The sequence below is a fragment of the Chrysochloris asiatica genome, unplaced genomic scaffold (genome assembly GCF_000296735.1).
Source record: "Chrysochloris asiatica unplaced genomic scaffold, ChrAsi1.0 scaffold00257, whole genome shotgun sequence".
NCBI classification, from domain to species: Eukaryota; Metazoa; Chordata; class Mammalia; order Afrosoricida; family Chrysochloridae; genus Chrysochloris; species Chrysochloris asiatica.
This window is the reverse complement of record NW_006408775.1, coordinates 3,005,307-3,011,716: the sequence shown is the minus strand read 5'-3', so window position 1 is coordinate 3,011,716 and position 6,410 is coordinate 3,005,307. Positions and strand designations below refer to the sequence as shown.

The following is a 6,410-nucleotide window of genomic DNA, read 5'->3' as shown; positions in this document are numbered from 1 at the left end:
ATTGTTTCCATTATGTTTGTTTTTTGTGGTATTGATGCTTTCTTTGTTCTATGTATTTTCCTTTGATGAGTTCATTCTTTTTGTGTTCTTTCTGGTGAATTTCCTCATAGTTTAAATGTTTCCATGTTCTTCTTGGATTTTCATTCTCTTGGTATGTTGTGAAGTGTTAATTTTCTTTGAGGTTGCCTTATATAGACCATTAATTTTTCTCTCCATTTAGTGCAGTCTATTTTATCTTGTAATCTACCTGACCTTCTCACTCTATGGATCTCTGTTTCTACGTGTTTACCTTCCTTTACATTGTACTTGTTTTGATCACATACTGACCTCCCAGATTCTCTGAGTTTGTTCTTATAGTTTTGTTCTGTTCTCGACTCTTCCTTCTGTCAACTTAATTCTGAGAGGTGCTGCCACATATGTCAATCTCTGGTTGTTATCTGTTCTTGTTCGTTCTCAGTCCACAGAACTCCCTTTAGGATATTTTGTAGCATAGGGTTGGCCTTGACAAAATCCCTTAGCTTATGTTTATCCTGGAATGTTTTGATTACACCATCGTATTTGATTGATAGCTTTGCTGGATAATAGATTCTTGGTTGGCAATTTTTTTCTTTCAGGGTTTTATATATGTTTCCCCCATTGCCTTCTTGCTTGCATGGTTTCTGCCGAGAGATCCGAGCTTAATCTGACTTGCTTGCCTTTGTATGTGACACTTCTGTTTTCCCTAGCTGCTTTCAGGAGTGTCTCCTTATCTTTGATTTTGGAGAGCTTTATTATATGTCTTGGTGATTTTCTCTTGGGGTCTATCCTTCCTGGGGTTCATTGAGCTTCTTGAATGTTTATCTTTTCACTTTTCAAGATGTAAGAGAAATTTTCTTCCAGCAGTTCTTCAACTATTTGCTCTGTGGACTTGTGTGATTCTTCTTGTTCTGGAATGCTGATAATTCTTGTTATTCCTCTTCATGTTATCCAACATGACTCTTAGACCTTCTTCAGATTTTTTTTATCCTTTTTTGTGTTTGCTCTTCTGTCTTAGTGGTATTGAGAGATTTGTCTTCCAGATCACTGGTTCTGCCTTCCATCTCGTGTATTCTACTCCTTTGCCCTTAATAGTAATGTCTATTTCTGATATTCTGTTATTGATCGTTAGGACCTCTTTCTGTAGGATTTGAATTGTTTCTAATGCTGTATGTGTCTGATTTGATTGTTCCTGTAGCACTTTCCTGACTTCTTCCTTATTTTTCTCAACTCCATTGTAAAGTGTTTTGAAGCATATTATAATAATTTTTCTGAATTCCTTCTCAGGCATTCCTTCTCAGGCATTCCAAGACCTGACCTTCTTCCAGAATGGAGTCCAGGTCTAACTCTAGTCTAGGTCATTTGTTTCAGACATTTTATCTTGTTTCGGGACAGGTGCTGATATGGTCATCTGCTTTTGACTCTTGGACATATTTAGTGTTTATCTGTGGCCTTACTACTTAATTGAGTATGTGTTTTGGTATTTTTTATGCTTTCTGATTTCTTCCAGGAAGATGTGATTAGGATATGGGCTTCCCTTTTCACTCTTCTTATTGCTTAAATCAGAGTAACTTTCACAAGTTTTGTCTGCCTCCCTGGTATATGGCAGTTGGTATTGGTTCTTGCCTTGGTTTTGGTGTTTTATAGAGTGTGATTGTAGCTTGGCTATATGCAGCAGTTGCTGACTTTTCTTGTGTAATATAGGGAGAGAAAGAGTCCTCCAAAGGTAGAAGGAGGAGCATAAAGCAACAAAACACCACCAGTAAGGGGGGTGGGGAAACAAGAGGAAAAAAAACCCAAAAAAACCAGCAACAACACAAACTAGACTGTATACTGCAGTCTATATTCACAGAAAAGGGAGAGAAGAAACAAACAAAAATCTGTAGCCTAATATGAGTATGACTTTAATGTCCTCTCTGCAGCTTCTTGCTTTCAAAGCTGCCTGAGAGATTTCAAGATGCCAGTGTTGGCTGTTATGCTATATCTCAGCCTATCTTTCCCTCTCTAGAGCCCTGCCCTTTCCCATATTAAAAAACAAACAAAAAACGTTCAAAGCCTGTTCATGGACTGAGTATCTGTGCACATGTGTGGCAGAAGAACCCACCAGTGGTGAGGGTGAGGGGAGTCCACTCACTCAGGCTCCCCCATCCCCCAGAATGGAGGAGCGCAAACAGTGGTTGCACCAAATACCAAAAAAAAAAATCAAAACAAACTGACAAAGTGTATTGTCCACCTTTACTCCAAGGTCCCCAAGGCATTTTTCCGTGGTGTTTCTGCTCCCCCATTTGGTCTCAACCAAGATCAGACTGCTCTTTTATATCTCAAAAGTAATTGACTTAAAACACACCCTAGGCTGATACTAGGAGTCCTCACATGGTGCTATAGGATAAGCACTGGACTGCTAACTGCAAGGTTGGCAGTTGGAAACTCTATACGGAGTCCCTATGAGTCAGAACCAACTGCATGATAGTTAACAACAAGGCTGATAATGGTCTCATGCACAAAACAAAGTCATATTCAAAAATGGGATTATACTCACAGGTATGGGTATTTAAGACTAAATCAAATATTCTGGGGGAACACAATTCAATCCATTCCAGCAACTGAAGTGAACATTGGGTGTGAGTTCCAGCATCTCACAGTCAGCCAAGGAAGAAGAGAGGAAGCAGCAGTGTTTTCTCAAATAGACAGTGAACCAGGAGTAATAGGTGAATGAAAATGGAGTTCCTTTCTGAAAACCAAGGGAAGGGTATGACAATGTCAGAGAGAGGAATCAATAAAGGATTCACAATGGAGGAGACACTGACTTGTATCCTAAAGTGTAGGAAGAAATGACAGGCAATAACACAGGTAGACCTGTTTCTTAGAGAAAAGAAAGATATTGTTGTTTTTGTTCTTAGTTGAATATTGGACTCTTGGTACGGCATTGCAGGTTAATGTACTCGACTGCAATGTCGGCTCCAACCTCAAGGAGAGTGGTTCAAGCTCACCAGTCGCTCCTCAGAAACCCTATAGAGGCTCAGAATGAATGAGTCAGCACTTAACAAAACACCCATAAGGATGATATGTTTTGAGGATACTGTGTGAGACACAGGAATGTGAATGAATTAGGGCCACAGTACTGACATTAGCACAGCATGCAGTTTTGAAGAACAAACACAGAAGATATTCAAAGCAACATGAGTGTCAACTCAGAATGTACACTGGAATTGTCAGGGACCAAACAAATGAAGGGACCCAAGGTTGGGTCCCACGCAGCGATACTTATTTAGTTGTCCCGGGTGTGGGCCAGAATTAGTATGTATTGAAAGTCCCATAGGTACTACTAACAGGCAGCCAGGATTGGAACCCCGATGGCACAGGGATTAAGAATTTGTCTGCTATCTGCAAGATCGATGATTCAAACCCACCAAGGACTCCTTAGGAGAAAGATGCTCTTGTCTGCTCCTGTAATGATTTAAAGTCTCAGAAACCCTCAGGACAATTTCTACTTGTTACTATAGGTCCGTATGAATCTGTCTGGACTCAGGAGCTCCAGGGGCACAGCTGCTAAGTTGCAGTTAGAAATCACCAGTTGAGCCACAGGAGAAAGGTGTGGTAATCTACATCAGCAAAGATTTTCAGCCTTACAAACCTATGGGGCAGTTCTCTTTGACCTAGCAGCTCACTATGCATCAAAATCCATTCTACAAAAGCATGTTGGGATTGAGATTGTGAGCATTTCCAAAAGGAACATAAGAAAATATTGGCCATCTTAGAATTCAGGAGTGAAAAGCTTAACCTTTATGTAATTATTTTATGATAGAGTGATTAAGAAGCAAGAAATCTATTCCTGGTTGAGTTAAGTCAGAGTATATTGATAGGTATTTAAGGTGCATATTTAGTGTAAGTTCCTTACAGACATTGATAGTTTGTTTCATTATAGTACTTTGGAAAAGATTTCTATACCTGATGATACATTGTGAGTCTATGATTCTTTTATCACATAGAGCCTGTCCTCCTGCCAATCAGTTTTCGTAGAGTCCCTTTCATGTCCTTGTTCCTCAGGCTGTAGATGTAAGGGTTCAGCATGGGGGTCACCACTGTGTACATCACAGTACCTACTATTTCTTTCTCAGCTGAGTGGGAGGATGAAGGGTTGAGATACAGAACAATGATGGCACCATAGAAGAGAGACACCACAGCCAGGTGAGAGCCACAGGTGGAAAAGGATTTCCATTTTCCTTTTTCAGATGGGAGTCTCAGGACAGCACAGGTGATGCAAATATAGGAAGCCAGGATGCAAGCCATTGGGGTGATCATTATCAGGGCTCCCTCAGTAAGAATCATCATCTCATAAACATGTGTGTCAGAGCAGGAGAGCTTTAGGAGAGGAGGCACATCACAGAAGAAGTGGAGGATTATGTTGTCTGCACAGAATGAGAGTCGAGCTATCATCAGGGTATGCAACAATGCATGCATACTGGCAGTGACCCAAGGTCCACTTACCAGAAAAGCACAGAGCAGATGGGTCATCTTTGTTGTATAGTGTAAGGGATGGCATACAGCAACAAAGCGGTCATAGGCCATCACTGACAGGAGGAAACTGTCCAAACACAACGAAAAAATATAGCTGTGTGAAGCATCCAGAGAAGGAGATGGACTGAATCCCAAGTATGTGGTTAGTCAGCATCTTGGGGATGGTGGTGGAGGAAAAGCAGATGTCCACGAAGGACAGGTTGCTGAGGAAGAAGTACATGGGGGTGTGCAGGCGGGAGTCTGTGCTGGTGGCCAGGATGATGAGCAGGTTTCCCAGGACTGTGACCAGGTACATGCTCAGGAAGAGCCCAAAGAGGAGCTGCTGCTGCTGCTGGGGCTGCCTGGAGAGCCACAAGAGGAGGAACTCAAAGACACTTGACTGGTTTCACCTACTCATGGGTCTAGTTCTAGATGCAGATGAGAAAGACAGAGCAGAAACCTAGGAACTAAGAGTTCAGAGGGGACAAGTCAGGCCTTATTTACTTTATCAGAGTTCCTCAGTCAGGATCTCCCCAGATCCCTGCCCCATTCACCCCATGTTAGATGAGGCTAGTCCCACTTGACACATCCTTTTGATTTTATAAAACATGACATAAAACATACTCAGCTCATCTCTGTGATTGTGCATGTCCCATTCATTTATCTACACCTTGTTGTTAAGAGCCTTCGAGTCGGTTCTGACTCATAGTGACTGTTTATAGGGTTTCCAAGGAGCATTTGGTGAGTTTGAACTGCCAACCTTGCAATTCAAACCAAATTTATAGTCTAGTGCTAATCCTACAGTTCCACACCAGGACTCTGCATTGGTGGTGTGCCACGTAGTCAGTTCTGACTCAGAGTGACCCTGCAAAGGGTTTCCAAGGCTGTAAATCTTTACAGGAGCAGAAAACCTCATCTTTCTCCTGTGGAACCACTGGTAGTTTCACACTGCTGACCTTAAGGTTAGCCGACCGACTTGTAAGCACTACGCTACGAGAGCTCTTTAGACTCTCTTCTTAGTAGCTCATAAAAAGATAACAGAAACAATAGATTAATCTTAATATCCAGCTAATGGATTCAGGATTCCTGTTTTTGCTCCCAAGATCTGTAATATTCACAGCAGAAGTTCCTAAAAGAACTACATGCATTAATAAGCAAATATCAAAACTTCTCCTCTACTGTGCTCTTACCTGGGGGAGATTGATTCTGTAGCTATCATGTGTTCTTCAACTTTATGAATGCCAAATGCTTCTCTCTATAGTGGAGATTGGAAAGTTTTGTAAATATTGGTAGATCTTGAGAGAAGGAGGAATTAGGACTTCATGGTTTGAAGTCTATGACCATTGGGGCCCAATTCCCTGAGAGCCTCATTAGAGACAACAACAGTAATTGTCACACCTACCTTTGGCCCCTTTTGACAAAGAGTATTATGTAACTCCTGTGTCAGAACTTGTAGTTGAAACACTACTGGTTGAGACAAGTCCAAACAGAATTCCATGGGGCCTCTCAAATCACATCACTTTGCTGATCTGGGATTATGTCTAATAATTTGGAATTTCAGTTCAAGAAACTTGGGTTATTACCATATTGTTTGAGTAAACCGGTTTTGTTTTTTACGTCAGGTCTGACCATTTGCATAGGCTTATTATCTGCTGCTGTTTGGGATGCTGTGGGCATGTGATAGAGGTCATGTTAACCCTTTAAAGCACAGAGTGTGAAGGGTAATCTCTTTGTAATTTTGGTAGAGGGTAGAATATGGTTAGACACCAGGAAGAGCATAGCATGTCATGATTGAAGAGTTTCAGGGTCTGGACTCTACTACTGGTCAGTCAGTTTATCAAACTGTGGTGTGCTTGTATGTTGCTGTGATGCTGAAAGTTAGCCACTGATATTTTAAA

At 41.3% G+C, this 6,410-nt stretch overlaps 1 pseudogene; it reads right to left on the bottom strand.

The window, feature by feature from the left end:
• Positions 1-3,996: 3,996 nt before the first annotated feature.
• Positions 3,997-6,010, bottom strand: LOC102825565 (annotated as a pseudogene).
• Between the last annotated feature and the right edge of the window lie 400 nt (positions 6,011-6,410).